The following is a 22,024-nucleotide window of genomic DNA, read 5'->3' on the forward strand; positions in this document are numbered from 1 at the left end:
TTGTAGTTATTCCAATGTAGAAACTCGATTCATTGTAATGTAGAAACTCGATTCTTGTAATGTAAAACTCTGGTATTTGTAGTTATTGTAATGTAGAAACTCGGTTATTGTAATGAGTAAATTGTGTTATTGTATTAAGATGAAACTCAAATATATTCAAATATCTATCGTGTGTTTGTTTTCATCTTCTTTAATTGAATAACTAGTCATTTCCATTCAATCAATCATTGAGATTGGTTAATGCAATTGCAAAATCTGAAAAATGAAATAATCATATATAACATGGCTAAAACAAATCATTTACTTTTATTATATAACTATTTTGTTTCCAACACATTACACTTAAATATCTCCAACAAATTATAGCTAAGCATCATCATCATTACATCTAAGCATTTCAAATAATACATCTAACAATAGTACATCACAAATATTACATATATTTATCTCTATTACAACGTCTAAAAATATTTCTTCCAACGAGAACCGTGTCTTGCCGTTGTGTTCACGTTTCTTCCACCGATATTTCTTCCCGACGAGAACCATGTCTTGCCTATTGATGTGGGTGAACTAGCGACAACAAAAGCTCTTTGAAAGAAATAAAAACAAAAAGGGAGTAAGTTATAAATTACTATACAACTATAAGCAGATTATATAAGACCACAACAATAATTACAAATTTAAATAACTAAGTTAAAACAATACAATAATTGAGATGTAATATTACTATAACCAATTTAAACAGATTATATAAGAAGACGTTATCTTGCAACAACTCTAATTTGAAATAACTAATTTAAAACAATACAATAATTAAGTTTGAATAATACAATAATTCGGTTAAAGCAATACAATAACGTTGTTATGATTAAAAAACAGCAAAAAAGTAATCGCAAAATACAATAACGAGTTTGTATAATACAATAACCGTAAAACAACTATAAAATAACTGGATATTTTAGAGAAGTAAAGTATACTATTATAACCGATTATAAGCATATTATATGAGACCACAATAATAACTCCAAATTGAAATAACTAAGCTAAAACAATACAATAATTGAGGTGTAATATTATTATAACCAACCTAAACAGATTATATAAGAATACGCCATCTTACAACAACTTTAATTTGAAACAACTAACTTAAAACAATACAATAACTAAGTTTGAATAATACAATAACTCGGTTAAAGCAATACAATAACTATTATTAACAGAATATATTCAAACATAGCAAACAAGAAGTAAATACAAAATACAAAATACAATAATTGAGTTTGAATAATACAATAACTCGGTTAAAGTAATACAATAACTGCTATTAACAGATTAACCAGAGAATTCGAGATATTATCAAAGATACAAAAAACACAATTGAATAAAAAAAACCTACTCAAACACCTTACAAACAAGATGAAAATGCACAAATCATTTAGAATTCTTATCTCAAACTCAAAACCTTAGAAATTATTGGCAAAAACAATGAGAGAACAAGTAATTTAACAACAAAGACATAAGAACAAGCAGATATACAACGAATCAACGAAAATGAAACGAACATTAGATAAGAACGATAATGAAAACGCACAAATCAGATCTGAAAAAACAAAATTTGTACTTACCTATTGTGAAATTGAAGAGAAATACGAAGATGAGGCGAAAGTGACGACGAAATCTCCTTAATTGATGACGAATTTGAATGAGTATGATGAAGACTGAGTTTGTAGTCAGAATTTGAACGAAATTGATGAAGATTGAATTTCATAATTCTTATCGATTCTTTTTTTTTGTTCTGGTTTTTTAAAGGTTGAAGGAGGAGAGAGAGTGATTTTTTCTAATAATGGGAGATATTGAGGAAAAAGTGGGTATTTGTAGGTTGGGTAAGATCTAATCTCAGCCATCCATCTTAGATTAGATTAGTGGTTCAGATTTAGAGGGGTAACTCACCAAAAAAACCAAACTCATATGATCCTATTTCTATATATATATATATATATATATATATATATATATATATATATATATATATATATATATATATATATATATATATATATATATATAGAGAGAGAGAGAGAGAGAGAGAGAGAGAGAGAGAGAGAGAGAGAGAGAGAGAAAGGATCAAGTGAGTCCACCTTAAGTCATTAAGTCCATAAGTCCCATTTAGAGCCCTTAGTTTGTGAGGATGAATGGCTAAGATTACACCAAAAAGCAACTTATAACATTAAAATAATGTGTAGACTAATTACCTCTCTCCTTAGGCTATTAGACTTACTGTTCATTCTGCATGTATGTTCCTCATCAGTCACTTGCACGTTATTCAACTTCCCTCCACTATCTCATACAACCTCCTCATAATTTCAAAAAACCGTCATTCCTTATTCCTGTCTTTCATCTCACATTTCTTCATTTCTTTTCTATTCCTTACTGTTCCATCTCTCTTGCTTACCAAATACAACAAATCCATTTCTTTTCTATATTTTATCGCATTCAAACCCTTGTGTAACTGTATCTTTGTTTCTTTACCTCAGTTTGAAGGTAATTCATTGATCATCCTTTATTCTTTTCTTTGTTTAAATTTTTTAAATTTGCAAATTATGCTTGAGTCGTAATTGTTGTATTGCGTGTTTCAATTTTATTGTGTGTTTCAATTTATGTGATTTTATTGTATGTTTGAATATTTAATTAAATTCATAGTGTAAATCTGAATTGATGGGTAGTGTCAATGTATTTGTTAGGGTTTTAATCGAGTCTGTTTTTGGGGTTTGTAAATGTGATGTAATTGGGATTTGTGAATGTGAGGACTGAGCCCAAGTGTAAATGTGAACCAAAAAAAGTGTAAATGTGAACAAATAGAAAGTGTAAATGTGAGGATAGGAGAAGTGTAAATGTTAGTGTAAATGTGAACAAATAGAAAGTGTAAATGTGAGGATAGGAGAAGTGTAAATGTTATCAAATAAAGTGTAAATCTGACTCAATTAGAAGTGTAACTGTGAAGATATTCAAAGTGTAAATGTGAGGATAGAGTAAGTGTAAACGTGAACACTAAAACTGTAAATCTGACTAAAATGGAACTGTAGATGTGAAGATAATGGAAGTGTAAATGTGAGTTCAGGAGAAGTGTAAATGTGAACAAATAAAGGGTAAATGTGAAGATCATGGAAGTGTAAATGTGAGGATAGGAGAAGTGTAAATGTGATCAAATAAAGTGTAATTCTGACTAAAGTGGAAGTGTAAATGTGAAGATAATGGAAGTGTAAATGTGAGTGTAGGAGAAGTGTAAATGTGATCAAATAAAGTGTAAATCTGACTAAAGTGGAAGTGTAAATGTGAAGATCTTTGGAAGTGTAAATGTGAGTTCGGGAGAAGTGTAAATGTGAACAAATGAAGTGTAAATCTGACTAAAGTGGAAGTGTAAATTTGAAGATAATGAAAGTGTAAATGTGAGTGTAGGAGAAGTGTAAATGTGAACAAATAAAGGGTAAATCTGACTAAACTTTTAGTGCAAATGTGAAGATAATGAAAGTGTAAATGTGAGTGTAGGAGAAGTGTAAATGTGAACAAATAAAGGGTGAATCTGACTAAAGTGGAAGTGTAAATGTGAAGATAATGAAAGTGTAAATGTGAGTGTAGGAGAAGTGTAAATGTGAACAAATAAAGGGTCAATCTGACTAAATTGGAAGTGTAAATGTGAAGATACTGGAAGTGTAAATGTGAGGATAGAATAAGTGTAAATGTGAACAAATAAAGGGTAAATCTGTCTAAAGTGGAAGTGTAAATGTGAAGATAATGAAAGTGTAAATGTGAGTGTAGGAGAAGTGTAAATGTGAACAAATAAAGGGTCAATCTGACTAAATTGGAAGTGTAAATGTGAAGATCTTTGGAAGTGTAAATGTGAGGATAGAGTAAGTGTAAATGTAAATGTGTAGACTGTTATAGCTTGACTGATATTGTGCATTTCTTATGTACTTTTTGTTCCTGATTCAGATGGTATCTGATGGAGAAGTACCTGGAAGTGAAGAACAACCAGAAGTTACCCCTACTGTTTCCGTTAAGTGTCGCCCCAACCGGCTTCACAAGCTTATTGGTAAGCTGAACATTGCCCAACGAGCCGCTGTACAGAGGATTGGATTTGGGGGGCTGCTTCATCTTAAACTCAGAACTTTCCCGCTTTCACATGTTCCTGAATTTCTTGAGGCTTTCAGCGATGGTTCTCATGTTTTCAGGGCGTCGGAGTTGAAGGAGTTTATGGTTACTAAGTATGATGTCTATGACTGTTTCATGTTACTTGTTGGTGAGAGAGAGATGGAAATAGTACCTACCGGACACATGCCTGGTGCTAAAGATGAAAAATATGTGCGCATAAAACAACTGTGGCGCAAAAAGTTCAAAGTGAAATCAAATTCTGATTCTATTCCTTTAGGAGACGTCTTCAATTATATTGAGTCAGAGCAATTCAAAGATGGAGGTGATGAATTCTCGCTTTGTTTGTGCTTCTTAGCATTTCATCATTCCTTGCGCCGACATTGAACAACGGCATTGAAATCAAACTTTTGAAAGTGGTTGAAGATGTGAGTGCCATACCGGAGTATGACTGGTGCTCGTATGTATTAGAATGTTTAGCTAATGCTGCAGCCGAGGCTCGCAGTGTGCAGTCACATCTGCTTGGTTGTATCCCTTTCCTCATGATTACTTATTTTCAGCGGTATGATTACCGTGGCAAGAGTTCCCCCGATGGCCTTCCACTTATTCAGCATTGGGATCTGAAAACTCTATCGAAGAGGTTAAAGGATGAGCTTGACGTGGGGCCACTGGGTCGACTAACTTTGTCGAAGGTGAAGTATCCGCGATGTCAAAACAAGACCCCTGATGAGAAGGACACTGGTAATACAATGTTGGCTATAGCTGGCGCGCCCAAGGCGCCATTGGCAAGCCCTACGCCTCTTCTGATTTCAACGTCGGGTACATCACCCGATAAGAAGTTTATTCAGATTGAACTCCCTCCCGGTGTTGAAGATGACGATGAGTTGAAAGCTAGGGCTGTAGATGTAAGATTTATGTTCTGAATGTTTGATTAATCGCATATATTTTTTAATATATATATATATATATATATTGAGCAGGTATATTTTGCGTATCTAGACTCTGAAATCTTTTTTTGTTACCAACTGTAGGGTGTACACGAGCTGTACTTGAAGATTCAAAGGAACGCTGTGGCCTTCTATTCCTGGTATACGGCGCAGCTGCAATGCTTAAGAATTTAACTACAGGTGCTTCTTCTTCAAGTGATCTTGTTCCGTCACAAGCGACGCAAGCTTTTTTTGAAGGTGCAAAGGTGAAGGAATATGTTGAAGAAGTTGGAAATTTAGCTTCGCAAATGAAGAAGTATAATGATAACGCTCCCTCATTGTCAGATGTTGGCCAAGAGAAAACACAGGTGGCCAAGAAAAAAACAAAGGCAAGCAAGAAAAGAAAGACCAAGGAACCTAAGTTCGAGTTTACGCCTACTGTAGAGCCTGTATCACTAGCAGAAGATTCTGATTTGGGTGATAAAGCAGGTGATGCGGCGATGTCACAGGTAATGGAGACTGCTGATTTCTACAACACCGCTGAACTTAACGAAGCCTGTCGACGAGAGGAAGAGGAATGTGGGCTAGATTTAACCGACGACTTGACTCAATTAACTGATCGGCAGATTCTAGAGAAAATTTATAGCCTGGATGAAGTTGAAGAAGCTTACACAAAGCCCTTATTGAACGAGGAGCAGGAAAGTTTGGGAGGGGAAGTGCCTGACACTAGTGGTGCCCCTGAGAAATCTGAACATGTTGTTGAGAAGTGTAAGTCAGAAGCAACGAATAAGGTTGATGCGGATGTGGTAGGTCAGTCAATGAAGATGGTTCATCTTGATTCAACTAAAATTTATTTCGATCGCGATATTGAGAACGCGCTGCAAGGTTTGTGAGATATTGGTCATGGTGGTGGTGAAGAGGTAGAGGGCCGCGTACGAGATAGGTGAGGATGAGATTGTGCGGGGTATGGATATGGAGTGGCTCAAGAAAAGGGGCCTGTTTCTGGCGAAGGGGAGGCGTCTTTTTCAAAAGTAGCAAACAAGGTGGGTGCGGATGTGGTAGTCTCGTCAATTGAATATGGATCATCTTCATTTCAGTTGAAATTTATAGCGACAGCTGATATTGATAACGCGCTAAAAAAGTTGTCAGACAGCGAAGTGGCACAGGGTGGTGCACCGAGAGAGCAGGACGAGGCTGTGCAGGGAATGGATATGGGGCCGCCTCAAGATCAGGGGACCCGCCGTGGGCCTGAATCATTGGTGGTTGGACTAGTGGCTGGCGTGGATGTGGATGTTAGCGGTGCACCGATCCGAGATGAGGTCATGCGCGGGGCATGGACATGGAGCCGCCCCAAGACCAGGGGCCCTGCCGTGGGCCCGAACCACTCATGGTTGGACTAGTGCCTGGTGAGGCTGTGGATGTTAGTGGTGCACCGGGAGTGAAACAGCTCGTTGACCGACGCCAAGTTAGTGGTACGAAAGCACCGGATGGTGAGCCTGGCGTTGTTTCGACCACAGTCCGTGAAGATGCATCGCAAGAAGGTTTAGAGATTGGTAGTGGCATGGTCAACGAGCAAGTTGAGGGCCCTACTGAACAACCTGGTTGCCCTGGTTCATTTCAGAATGATGACAAGCCCATGGATGTTGCAGAGGGAGCAGATAAGGTGGTTGTTGAAGCACCCTCCTCTGAGTTTAAGTTGCCGGAATTTCAGTGTACGTTTATATCTCTCGAGAGCTAGTCGAGGCATTTAAGGGGGTTCCGGTGAGGATTTTGGAACGACTGATGTGGCAGGCCCTTCTCAACCAGCCGTTCCCGCGGATGTTCGGGAAATTTATGTTCCCCGGAGTAATATGGATCACCACCCTTTCCTATTTCATTCACCTGTTCCCTTACAGTGCATGGAAGTGGTCCCTGAGAATCTGACTTGCACCATGGATTGTGGGGAACCCATGCCCGGCGGGGCTTTATTCTGTAGACTGCGAAATTTGAACAAGAAATTATTTAGGGGTGTTTTTAAGGAAAGGAAATACGTCCTGGATTACGTATTTAACAAATCAGAAGCTTGGTTGAACGGGTGAGTCGTTTAATTTCTATGTCAAACATATTAATACTTATATGTTCTCGTAACCATGTTAGCCTTATATAAATCTTTCTTTTTTTGTAGGGAAGAATTGGCGTTTTTCAGACTTTTTCTTCGTGTCACGGAAGACATGTTAACCCTTGAACCTGGACGGGAAGTTATGAATTGAATCGATTGTTGGTGCCTACTAATCAATAAGATGATGTATGACCAAACCGCACCGATTGCAACCTCTCGTTGTTTCTTCGGGCTTAGTCACACCGTACTTGCCCTATCCTCACTCATTGCAATTTTTATAGTTCCTATTTAATTGTAACGTAAGTGTCTAAATTTAATAACGCTGCCCTTCGCTTGAACAGAGCCCCGCAGACTTTGGATATTTGGAAAGCCAAGAAGAAAGGCATTGTTCTTGACAAGAAGGACGAAACTGGGTCATTTGGGTGGGATGCTTGGATTCAATCTGTTTGTCTCCATTTCAACTTGGATCGATATGGTAAGTATAAATGTGAGCTATTGTCAAGTGTAAATGTGAGCTATTGTCAAGTGTAAATGTCATCACACCGAAAGTGTATATGTGATTTTCACAGAAAGTATAAATGCCTGGATGTGATTAAGAAGAAAGTGTAAATGTCATGAAATATGAAGTGTAAATGTGATACATAGTGAAGTGTAAATGTCATGATGTATAGTGTAAATGTGATTATATAGAAAGTGTAAATGTGACGAAATAGCGAGTGTAAAGGTGACTAAATAGAAAGTGTAAATGTCAGCACATATAAAGTGTAAATGTGAATATATGTAAAGTGTAAATGTCATGACATATGAAGTGTAAACGTGAGACATAGTGAACTGTAAATGTCGTGAGATATTATGAAGTGTAAATGTAATGAAATATGAAGTGTAAATGTGACACATAGTGAAGTGTAAATGCCATGATGTATAGTGGAAATGTGATCATATAGAAAGTGTAAATGTGATGACATAGGGAGTGTAAAGGTGACTAAATAGGAAGTGTAAATGTCAGCACATATAAGGTGTAAATGTGAATATATGGAAAGTGTAAATGTCGTCACATAGGAAGTGTAAATGTGAGATATAGTAAAGTGTAAAAGTTATGACACAGGGAGTGACATATGAAGTGTAAAGGTGACTAAATATGAAGTGTAAATGTCATGACATATATAGTGTAAATGTGAATATATGGAAAGTGTAAATGTCATGACACAGGGACTGTAAATGTGACGAATTATTGAAAGTGTAAATCTAAAATTTTTTACTGAGTGTATCTTTTATGTCTTTGTTGTCACACCTGTCAGGTCTTCATCCCGATCTTATCTGGCAATAATGATCATTACAGCTGTGCATGCATAAACTTCGTTTCCGAGCAGATAGAGTATTTGGACAACCGTCGATACGACGATGATTTTGAGAAGCTTCCATATTTTGGAATTTCCCGTATTGCGGTAATAATTATAAATAGCATACCTTAATTTGTTCTTTAGTGTTGTTGTATTCTGGAATGATAAACACTGTTTTTAAATTGACTTTTTTTTAAATTCCTTTTACAGTGTGATTTAATGGGTGCGTATCTGGAGTCTAAAGGGTTTGTCAGAGGTTCAAAGGTTGCTGGGTTCAAATTTGTGAATGTCGAATTTAAATGGCAAGGCACGGGTTATTCTGCGTTTGATTGCGGGGTGTACATGATGATACACATGCTGCTTTTCAATGGGAAGCTATTTGACTGCGCCTTAGGTGAGAGGGACGTTCTGAACCTCGTCCGGGCTGAAGTGGTGTCGATTCTTATCCTGAGTGACCATAACAAAGTGAGGGAGAGCGTTCGCTCAAGGATAACCCAATTCAGGGAAAAGTATGGTCAAGGTGTGAACCTGCTGGAAAACCTGGTCTCCAATGTTCCACAGAAGCGGAGTCTGGACGACGAGGAAGAGATTACGTACAGTAAACGTCCCCGTGTTGCAGTCCCACCCCCTAAACGCGTAGACGGAAGCCCTGTGGGCAATCCTGTAGCCTTACAGGCGGAAAGCAGCCCCGTTGTTGTTCAAGCGTCAGTGCAGTCGTCGGGTAGCCAACCTTTGTCAGCTGTACAGAGCCGTCCCCGTGGCGGGGGGGATGGCTTGGGTTGCTCAATTGACTGTGGGGCTGCTGGTACTGCAACTCTTGTTGTCTCGACCTTCTTACGGAACAATCAAAGCTTGGTCAGGGGTATTCGATCACGTCGTAAGCATGCGGTGGACTATTGCCTGTTAGACGACTACAACTTTGAAAATTCGTAAGTACCTGCCATACTCTTATAACAGGGACAATTAGTTACGATATTTAATTTGTAACTACTTCTCAATTTCTTACTATTATACATGTGTTTTATTGTAGTGAATCAATCTCTTGTACAAAGAGGCATGCCGCGCTGTGCAGTCCGACATCATGACCATGCTTCCGAGGTTGTAATGTCGCCCTTTGTTGTCATTGAGTCGTGGGCTGCATTTCTTTGAACCATTTGGAGTCTATTTGAACACTTACTTCCTAGAATGGCCTTCTTTGGGATACGTCATATGGTAGACCCCCCCCCCGCTCAATATATAAAAGTTATACATTAGTTCTTACTTGTATTATGTAGTCTCACTCACTCCCGAACAGGGAATTTATCATGCGGACTTTTGGAAACCGTGAAGCAGGCTCACGATCTAATGACATCACCGATCGGTTGTATCACATTTGGGATACCTTCATCCAGGATGTGATAAAACTTTCAACCTGAATGCCGAGTTTATCTTCGTACTTGTCAACATTGGTGGGCACTTTGCATGCGTGTGTATAAATTTTGGACAACAAACTGTTGATCTGCTTTACTACCAACATCATGCCAACCGGGATCGATCGAAATGTGCAATGTTACTCGCCAAGTGGCATCAATTTTGTTAGCGATTATTTGGACGTCGAACGGACGGGGGATATGAGATTACGAGCTTTGAGCATCGGCAAATCCCGTTCAGGCGCCAAACACCCCTTCCTAACATAACGAGAATCAGGGGATTTTCGTATGATGTATATCTTTGATGTACGAGGGTCTACCCTTTGAGCATCCAGACTTGGAGAGGAAGAGGAATCGACGGTACTTGGTAGTCGAGTTGGTGGCGACGCTTGTTCTAGCTGACATAAATGTCAACAGAGACATTTTTGAAGCAAAGTTGAATGGGTTTATCGCCTAGGAAAAAGAAGATTTATGGGCCAAGTTACAAAAGAAGCGCAAAATTAAGGCTGTGTTGTCGAAAAAGTGAACAATTTGTGGACATATTTTTTTTAAAATGTATTTTGTTTGGCAATCTTGAACTTAGAAAGGAATGTTTTGTATTGTGGTTGGCAATGTTTGCAAGTGTAAGCTTTTTAAAGAATGAAGTGTAATGGTTGACTATTTTTGGCATTTATAATCATAGTTTATTCAAAGTGTAAATGTGACTAAATTGCAAGTGTAACTGATATCACACTTGTAATTTACTCACATTTACACTAAGTGTAAATGTTAACACACTTAAAGTGTAAATGTTAACACTGTCAGTGTCAACTTTAACATACTGAAAGTGTGAATGTAAACACACTGAAATTAATTTGAATGCAGTGTAAATGTGGTGACATGGGAAGTGTAAATGTGGTGACAGCCCAAGTGTAAATGTGAACAAAAAAAAGTGTAAATAAGAACAAATAGGAAGTGTAAATTTGAATAGAGGAGAAGTGTAAATGTGAACAAATAAAGTGCAAAACTGACTAAATTGGAAGTGTAAATGTGAAGATATTCAAAGTGTAAATGTGAGGATATAGTATGTGTAAATGTGAAGTTACTGGAAGTGTAAATGTGCTAACATGGGAAGTGTAAATGTTAACACCAGTTATTTGAAAATAAGTGTAACTATTACTTGAAATAACATAAGTAATCCAAAATAAGTTCAAGTAACACAATGTTTGGCTATCTAATAAAACAGAGAGATTTTGGTCTTATGCCAGTGTAACTCTAACGTTGGTGTTACTAAAAGTTACAACAACTGCAGTTCAAAGTTACGCTGCCATGAGATCAATTCCTTATCGCCCGTTCCAGTTATAGCACATCAAAGTTTTAAGTTACACACTCAAAATATATAGAGCAACACTTGTCACTGATCTGACGTCTATTCTTGTTCTGACTCCAGCTCTTCCTCCTCCTCTCCTTCATCCTCTTTAAGTTGATTGACGACCCTTCGCACAATGGAGTGTGTCTTTGAGAAGGGGTTAGGGCGATTTCTCTTGTCGTGATTTGTCATTCTCTTGCAATTCTTACACTTACGTTTGGGTTTCCTAGCCAACACCATTGCTTTTGTTTTGGTGACAAAGAATCTTTTCCCGGTCCCCTTGTTTTTCGAACTCTTTGGTGGCAATATCGTCACTACCTCACATGCCGTACAATTCAGAAATTTCTCCATTTGTTGATTTTTATTCAACACTTCCCCTAATGGTGACAGGGATGCATTTAAATGATCTAATTACAATGGAAAAGTCTGTCAACATCAGCTATTCCTTTGTCTCGAAGGAGCCCTACTGACTTCATGAACTTCGACCACATTATTGACATTGCAATTTGTTTTTCATCGATGACTTGCATGTTTTCTGTTCCTTCACCATTACTATTGAAAATCCTTAATCGGAGATACTCTTTCATCCATCTATTCAGAACATAATCTTCTGGTATAGTCTTTATCCCACTTGCTGAAAAAATCCATATTATATGGCGGCATAGGATTTAGGTTCTTTCAAACATTGTACAACTGCACTTGCTTTACGTGTACTGTGTCATCAGATAAAGCTAGCATGTAAGTGTGAACGTTAAAAATAGTGTCACTGATCTAAAGTGTAAATGTCATGAATTGTAAAGTGTAAATGCTAAGTAATTAGAAGTGTAAATGTTATCTAATAGGAAGTGTAAATGTTAAGGTATTAGAAGTGTAAATGTTAAGTTATAGGGACTTGAATGTGTAAATGTCATGATGTAAAGTGTAAATGTCATGACATGTAGTGTGTAAATGCTAAGTAATTAGAAGTGTAAATGTAAACTAATAGGAAGTGTATATGTTAAGGTATAGGAAGTGTAAATGTGAAGGTATTAGAAGTGTAAATGTAATGATCTAAAGTGTAAATGTCATGAATTGTAAAGTGTAAATGCTAAGTAATTAGAAGTGTAAATGTAAACTAATAGGAAGTGTAAATGTTAAGGTACTAGAAGTGTAAATGTTAAAATATAGGGGATTTACATGTGTAAATGTCATATGATCTAAAGTGTAAATGTCATGAAATGTAGTGTAAATGTCAATAAGTGGAAAAGTGTAAATGTTAAGGTATAGGAAGTGTAAATGTGAAGGTATCAGAAGTGTAAATGTAATGATCTAAAGTGTAAATGTCATGAATTGTAAAGTGTAAATGCTAAGTAATTAGAAGTGTAAATGTAAACTAATAGGAAGTGTAAATGTTAAGGTACTAGAAGTGTAAATGTTAAGTTATAGGGGATTTACATGTGTAAATGTCATATGATGTAAAGTGTAAATGTCATCAATTGTAAATGTTAAGGTATTAGAAGTGTAAATGTTAAGTTATAGGCATTTAAATGTGTAAATGTCATATGATGTAAAGTGTAAATGTCATCAATTGTAAAGTGTAAATGTTAAGTTATTAGAAGTGTATATGCAAACTAATAGGAAGTGTAAATGTATACTAATAAAAAGTGTAAATGTTAAGTTATTAGAAGTTTAAATGTTAAGTAATAGGAATTTAAATGAGATAAAAACAGAAAGTGTAAATGTCATAGGAAGTGTAAACTACCTGGACTGTACACAACTTCAAAATTCTTCTTTCTGGTTGAATCTTTGACAGTTGTTACCTCTAGCTCGCCTCTCTCAGTGAAACCTCCTGTTCTACATGTATCAATTGAGAAGATGGCTTCTTGTTTGAATTTGTTGAAAGCTGAATAGGTGTACACCTTTGCAGCATGAATCTCTAATGCCAGATGTGTTGACGCCGTTGCGGACGAGTGCTTATCCATGTTGTCAAGCTGCTTCTGTGTATGTCTTTGTTGGTCCATAGCGCTCTCAAAACGCATCCAAAACTCAACCAATGTTCCTGACTTGTGCTCAAACCTCTTGAAAAAGCTATTTTCGCTCTCTGATCTTTGAGTTGTCCTCATAATCGACGCCATCCTCAAGTCTCTGCAATGCGCCATCACCCACTGTCCCCTTATTGCATATGTATCTGCAAACCAATCATTTACGCCAACACCATGATCTTGAATTATTTGCTCCCAGATACCATCAAATTCTGCTGCCTGAAGCTCATCGTCCCATATAATGTCATTAATTTTACACATGAACTCATTATAATCACTTCTCGAGACGCCAAACTTACTTGGCATTTTGTTCATTATATGCCACATACGTGAACCGATGGGTATTTGTCTTGAAAACAAGAGGGACAGATTTGATAATACCTGGGTCCTGATCTGTAATAATGTACTCGGGTTCCTTACCCCCCATTGCTTGTAAAAACCGGCTGAAAACCCAATTAAACGACTCATAATCTTCCCTTGCAATTAGAGCCCCACAGAACGTCACAGATCGTTTATGGTGGTCAACACCTGTGAATGGTGTGAACACCATAGAATACTTATTGGTGGAGTAAGTTGGGTCGAATGACACCGCATCACCAAAAATTTTGTAATTATCTCGGGCGGTACCGTCCGCCCATATGGCCCTACGTAGGCTGCCATCATCGTTAAGGTCATAGTCAAAGTAGAAACCTATTCTTGTTTCAGTCATTTCCTTGAAATGGTCAACAAACAAACCGACCATCCCGTTCGTGAATGAAACATTTAACATCCCTATGGAAGTTCTTAAAATCATTTAAGCTTGCTCCAATGTTTTCGTATCCATTCACTTGTTCTTTGCAGATTCTGTATGTTTTTGTTGCTCCTATCTTCAGCTGCCAATCAATCATTAACAGATACGTCATATAAATATAACATGAATGGAATAATTTATTTAGTATAGAGACTGATTATGTATTACAAACCCTTGAGTTTGAAACGATTATCATCTTGTGATAATCTGTTATATTCGCGACAATTTCGGAACTCTGTCCTTAAGTGAGATAAGCTCGTGAGTGTGACCCTCGTGGAACCGGTCAATTAATAAACGACCATTCTTCATATATAGTCGTATCCTCGCTTTACACCCCACTCTAGTGACCCTGAATATCCTCTGTGACTTCTCTCCATCCAGTCCGTCATCCTGATCTTTTCTGGGCGTCTTGTGAGCGAAACCTTCTCGATTGCAGACGACGAGCTTTGACTTGATCTCACCGCCACGCCATTTTTTTGTTGTGTACCTACGTACATCAAACCCACAAGCAATGGCGTATATCTTATAAAAAGTCACCGCATCCTCAACCCCCCCAAACTCCTGGCCGATGTACGGTGTAAACCTCTTCTCCACCTCCTTACACAGCTCCTGCCTGTCAGGTTGAACCCCATTCTGTTTTACCAAGTCTGCAAATGTGCACAGAGTGTAAGTGTAAATTTAAATGTCCTCAGATATGAAGTGTAAATGTGCTGTTCTAAAAGTGTAAATGTCATCAAAAGTGTAAATGTCAAAACTATAGTAAAAGTAAACATCCAAAAGTGTAAGTGTAAATGTCAGTAGAAACGAAGTGTAAGTGTGATGTTCTGAAAGTGTAAATGTCAGCAAAAGTGTAAATGTCAACAAAAGTGTAAATGTTTTCAGAATGCTAACTCAAATAAAAACTATAATATTAACAATTAAAAGGTGACTATAACAATTAAAATGTGTAAATGTAAAACTATAGCAAAAAGAGTAAACATCTAAATGTGTAGCAGAAACGAAGTGTAAATGTGATGGCTTTAAAAGTGTAAATGTCAACAAACGAAGTCTGAAAGTGTAAATGTCATCAAAAGTGTAAAAGAACACCAAAAGTGTAAACATGAGCAGGAATGCAGTGTAAATGTAGGTTGAACCCCATTCTGTTTTACCAAGTCTGCAAACGTGCACAGAGTGTAAGTGTAAATTTAAATGTCCTCAGATATGAAGTGTAAATGTGCTGTTCTAAAAGTGTAAATGTCATCAAAAGTGTAAATGTCAAAACTATAGTAAAAGTAAACATCCAAAAGTGTAAGTGTAAATGTCGGAGAAACGAAGTGTAAGTGTGATGTTCTGAAAGTGTAAATGTCAGCAAAAGTGTAAATGTCAGCAGAAATGCAGTGTAAATGCGATGCTTTATAAGTGTAAATGTCAACAAAAGTGTAAATGTTTTCAGAATGCTAACTCAAATTAAAATTATAATATTAACAATTAAAAGGTGACTATAACAATTAAAATGTGTAAATGTAAAACTATAGCAAAAAGAGTAAACATCTAAATGTGTAGCAGAAACGAAGTGTAAATGTGATGGCTTTAAAAGTGTAAATGTCAACAAACGAAGACTGAAAGTGTAAATGTCATCAAAAGTGTAAAAGAACACCAAAAGTGTAAACATGAGCAGGAATGCAGTGTAAATGTGAGGCTTTAAAAGTGTAAATCTCAACAAAAGTGTAAATGTTGTCAGAATGCTAACTCACATAAAAATATAACAATTAAAATGCAAAGGTGAGCAGGAATGCAGTGTAAATGTGATGCTTTCAAAGTGTAAATGTTAACAAAAGTGTAAATGTTGTCAGAATGCTAATTCACACCAAAAATATAACAATAAAAATGCAAAGGTGACTAGAACAATAAAAAAGTGTAAATTTAAAAGTACAGGAAAAGTGTAAACGTGAGCAGTAATGCAGTGTAAATGTGAGGCTTTAAAAGTGTAAATGTTCACAAAAGTGTAAATGTTGTCAGAATGCTAACTCACATAAAAAATATAACAATTAAAATGTAAAGGTGACTATAACAATAAAAAAAGTGTAAATTTAAAAGTACAGGGAAAGTGTAAACGTGAGCAGTAATGCAGTGTAAATGTGAGGCTTTAAAAGTGTAAATGTCAATAAAAGTGTAAATGTTGTCAGAATGCTAATTCACATATAAAATATATCAATAAAAAGTGTAAATGTAAAACTATAGCTAAAATGTTCATGTAAATGTTGTCAGAATGCGTTCATGCTAATCCAAACTCAAATTAATGAAAACCCAGCTTGAAGATTTAATTCTAACAATCTTCATTTCAAACCCAGTAACAAATAATCAAAACAAGAATGAACAAATTCGATGACATGCAAAAATGCAAAACTGTTGGATTTAGAGAGAACTTTAGCTGAATGCAAAATGCAAAAATGTAAAAATGCTTCCTATTCAACTGAAAAATATGAAAACGTGACTGAAAACAATGAATAAAATGAAGAAATACCATTGATGCCATCTATTATTTGCATGTTTACGCTAATTTGGAGGATTTAGAGAGAACTTTAGCTTCGTTTGGAGATGAAAGCACCCAGTTTTAGAGAGAAGAAAGAAAGCAAAAGGTTGGAATTAAGTGTGTTCAGGAAGGAAGAATGTGGGAAGTGGAAACATAGTACAAAGGATATATGGTTTTGTCCGCAGGAAATTATCATTGGTAAGGACAATTTGCAGGAATTGTTGTCCTCTCTCATAGCCAAGCTTTTCCCTTTTTTTTTGCCCTACATTTTGTAAAAAATCTCCACCATAGATGTTGTCCATCTAAGGGTCCTTATAAGGACTTAAGGACTCAAATGAGGTAAGGGACTCATTAGATCCTTACTATATATATATATATATATATATATATATAGAGGAAGGATCAACTAAGGTCCATTATATATTTGAGTCCATAAGGTCTTTTGTGAGCCATTGGATGGAGGGAGATGGAGGGATGAGATGAACCCACCAAAAGTCATTATACAAGCAAATTAACACACTTTACTAATCCACCCTAATTAACCACTAATTTACTATATATTTGTTTTCTACCCACCTATTTCTCTCTCATCTCACACATTTCACTCTTCTCTTCTCTAAATAAAAAACCCAAAAAATCCAAATAAATAAAAAACCCAAAAAATCCAAATAAATAAAAAACCCAAAAAATCCAAATAAATAAAAAAAACCCAAAAATTCCAAATAAATAAAAAAACCCAAAAAATCCAAATAAATAAAATTCATTTCTCTCTTCCTCATTCACCACCACCCACCACTATCCCACCCGACACCACCCACCGCCCACATCCACCGCCACCTCCACCACCGCCGTCGGTAATTATATAAACTCGTTTTTTTTTTTTTTTTTTTTGCGTCTCGGTTTATTTTCGTCACTTTTTTTTTTTTTTTTTTTTTTTTTTTTTTTTTCGATTTTGTGTTAAATTAGTTGTTTGGGGTCGGTTTATTCTATTTCTTAATTTTTGTTAGTTTTTATTGTTATTTATTCTTTTCAAATCTATTCTTATTATACGTTTTTTAAATAAAAATTTCGGGTTTTAAATATCGTTTTTTTTGGTGATGTACTTTTTTTCAACTAAGATCTACTAAAATATTGACTAAAGTTATACAAATAAGGACTAAAGCTATACAAAAATTGACTAAAGTTATACAAAAATGAACCAAAGTTATACAAAAATATACCAAAGTTATACAAAAAAAGACCAAAGTTATACAAAAATTGGACTAAAGTTATACAAAAAATTGGACTAAAGTTATACAAAAATTGGACTAAAGTTATAAAAAAATGAACCAAAGTTATACAAAAATGAACCAAAGTTATTCAAAAATCGACCAGAGTTATACAAAAATGCACCAAAGTTATACAAAAATTGGACTAAAGTCATACAACAATGGACTAAAGTTATACAAAAAATTGGACTAAAGTTGTACAAAAATGAACCAAAGTTATACAAAAATGGACCAGAGTTATACAAAAATGGACCAGAGTTATACTCTGGTGCATTTTTGTATAACTCTGGTCCATTTTTGTATAACTTTGGTTCATTTTTGTATAAATTTGGATCATTTTTTGTATAACTTTAGTCCAATTTTTGTATAACTCGGTGCTTTTTTGTATAACTCAGTCAATTTTTGTATAACTTTGGTTCATTTTTGTATAACTTTGGTTCATTTTTGTATAACTTTAGTCCAATTTTTTGTATAACTTTAGTCCATTGTTGTATGACTTTAGTCCAATTTTTGTATAACTTTGGTGCATTTTTGTATAACTTTGGTCCATTTTTGTATAACTTTGGTCCATTTTTGTATAACTTTAGTCCATAGTTGTATAACTTTAGTCCATAATTGTATAACTCTAGTCCATTTTTGTATAACTCTAGTCCATATTTGTAAAACTTTAGTCCAAAATTGTATAACTTTAGTCCAAAGTTGTATAACTTTAGTCCAAAGATGTAAAACTCTAGTCACAATCTGTATAACTCTAGACATACAATGTATAACTCTAGGCATTTGATGTATAACTCTAGTCAAAAAAAAAAAAAACAAAAAAAAAACAAAAAAAAAAAAATGTATAACTCTAGTCACAATCTGTATAACTCTAGACATACAATGTATAACTCTAGGCATTTGATGTATAACTCTAGTCAAAAAAAAAAAAATAACAACAAAAAAACAAAAAAAATAATATGAAAGATCTAAAACAAATCTAAAAAACTAAAAACTAGATCTAAATAAATAACAACATAATAAGTAAATCCCAAAAAAAAAAAAAAAAAAAAAACCAACAACCCAACCCAACCCAACCCGAAATCTGAAATAAACCAAATAACAATAAAAAAAAACCAAATAACAAAACCAAATTTAAATATCGTGTGTATAACTCTAATGCACACAGTGTATAACTTTAATAAACAAGATGTATAACTTTAGTCCAAAAAATCAAATAACAATAACAACCAAATAAAAAAAATAACAACCAAATAAAACAAAATAACAATAACAAAATAAAGTAAATATGACAAAAACACAAAAAAACCAATAGATCTAAAAAAAAACAACACCAAATGTATAACTTTAGTCATAAATAGTATAACTTTAATGTTTTAAGTGTATAACCAACAAAAAATTAACAACCAACAAAAATTAAAAACCAAATAACAATAACAAAATAAAGTAAATATGACAAAAACACAAAAAAAAACAAAATAACAAAAACCAAAAATAAAAATAAAAAATAACAATAAAAACAAAAACAAAACAAAAATAAAACAAAAAAAACAAAGAAAAAAAAAAGATCCAAAACAAAAGGAGAGAGGACGGAGGGAGAGAGGACAAAGGAGAAAGGACAAAAAAAATCAAACTTCAAAAAAAAGAAAGACAAAACAGAAAACAAACAACACCAAAAAACGCAGACGAAAAAATGAAAAAATCCAAAACAAAACCAACAAACCACACCACACAAGCAGCCACACCCACCACCACTTTCAGGTTGAGTGTGTGGCGTGGTGGCGGTTGTGGGGTTGTGGGTTGATGTCGGCAGGAGGTGCGGCAGGAGGAGGAAGGACGGCGGTGGAGGGAGGGAGGGAGGTGTGTGGTGCGGTTGATGTTGATGTCGGTGGAGGGAGGGAGGGAGGGAGTTGTGTGGTGCGGTGGAGGGAGGGAGGGAGGGAGGTGTGAGGAGTGCGGTTGTGGGGTTGTGGGTGGTGTCGGTGGTGGTGTCGGGTGGTGGTGGGGTGGTGGAGTGATTTTTGTGGTTTTATTTTGTTTTATTTTAGTTTGGTTTTTTTTTTATCAACTTGGTTTTTTTTTTGTTTAGAGAGGGTGGGAGAAAATGAGAGAGAAAGAGTGAATGTGAGAAATGAGAGAGGATGAGTGAATGAGGGAGTGAGTTGGGAGATTAGATTGGTGGTAGAGTTATACACAATTAGGTAGAGTTATACACAATTAGGGAAGGAGATTAGGGAGGGAGAATTGTAACCCTTCAATGAGATGTAATCTCATCCCTCCATCCCTTCCATCCAAGGGCTCTTATAAGGACTTAGGGCCTTATATTGTATGAGGACCTTATAAGAACCCTTCTCTATATATATATATATATATATATATATATATATATAGATTTAGGATCGGGTGAGAACGAACACTCAGTGAGAACGGTGAGAACGACCTTATTATCTCACACCTAACTAAATCTCCTAATAACATACAGGATACCAAATCTAATACGAAGTACTACCTATCTCAATCCACCACCACCAACAAACAGCGACCACCACGACCAGCCACCACCACCAACAGACGACGCCAACGATACAACCACCACCAACATACGTCGGCGAGTCTGTTGCACGTTAAGGAACTCCATGATGTCGGCGACGTAATCAGAATTCGCGCACCTGCACAACCACTAACAGCAACAACTCAAACGACGACAACCAGGCCACCACCCCTACCCCTCGTCGACAACAAGCCACAACATCAGATCGACATCAACCACCATTTTCCGAATCCCTGATTTGCGACCAAATTTGCGGCGCCATTTACAATGACCACCGTTGTCACCCTTATTCCCATCCCACATCGCTCCTATTATGCATCCTAAATTGCGGTGTAAGCGATTGGAAAAAGAGAATCGTCCGTCGTGATTCAGTGTGGCAGAACAAGATGAAGATTGCGGATGAGTTGGTTTTTGAGGTGTGAGAGATCTGGAACGTGTAATTAAAAAATGGGGTGTGCGTGCTTATTGTGGATTTGAGAAGTTGGAGATGCCGGCAATTTCTCGCTCCAGACTGTCCGATAACATCGTCGGCGAGTTGTTTCCCAACTATTTCAATGTATCTACTATAATATTTTATGTATCCAGCCACTATTTTAATGTATCCAATATAGATACACAAAATTAGTTATTAGGTACATTAAAATTAGCTTGAGATACATCAATAAAGAAACCAGGTACACTAATTTCGTGTAGAGTAAATTGATTTTGCAGCGAATTTTGTAGCTCAAAGTGACGATGGTTAGGAGGATAAAACAAAGTTGATGTTGAAGAGGATGGAGTGTGATCCAGGAAACCTTCCACCGCCGGCGAACACACGTGACAGCGGCGTGACATCTGAAAATCCAGGAAACCTTCGTCGAATACCGGTGACCAACTCCGACACCGCGTCACCGGACTTACCAGAAATCGCCGACGACATCATTTGGTTCACCTGACGAGACCGACGACACTAGCCGCCTAAACAACCCCAATTTATCCGATGGAAAACATTGACATTGGACATGGAGAAAAGAAATGGGCGAGCTGGCGCGGCCTCTGATGAGTGTTAGGTTGTCGAAAGTTGAGATTAATGGTGGTGATGGTCGTGAATCAGGGAGAGGGAGATGAAGCTGATATCAATGGTGGTGAATTAGAAAGAGTGAGAGGAATGGTATAAAGGGATTAGATGAGGGGAGAGAAAATGTAAGGTTGGGTTTTGATTTGGAGGCAGTAAAACATACGCGCGAGTTTGTTATTAAGTTCAATAGTTAGTTCGTTCTCACCGTTCTCACCGAGTGTTCGTTCTCACCGGATCTTGACTCTATATATATATATATATATATATATATATATATATAGAGTCAAGATCCGGTGAGAACGACCACTCGGTGAGAACGGTGAGAACAAACTAATTATCCCCTTCTACAAGACTCACGGCCAACCCTATCTTATAAATCCAATTTCCAGAAAACTCTTTTCCATCTCATCCCATCACCACCCATCACCTGTCGTCGCCGCCGACCACCAACAACGCCGGCGAACCATTGACGAGCATCCCTGACGTCAGTGTAACTCCGGTGACACCACGAAGCCCCATTCTCAAATCCCAGATCCAGATTCTCCTCGACCACCCTACCTC

This window comes from Silene latifolia, chromosome 4 (genome assembly GCF_048544455.1).
Source record: "Silene latifolia isolate original U9 population chromosome 4, ASM4854445v1, whole genome shotgun sequence".
Classification (NCBI taxonomy): Eukaryota; Viridiplantae; Streptophyta; class Magnoliopsida; order Caryophyllales; family Caryophyllaceae; genus Silene; species Silene latifolia.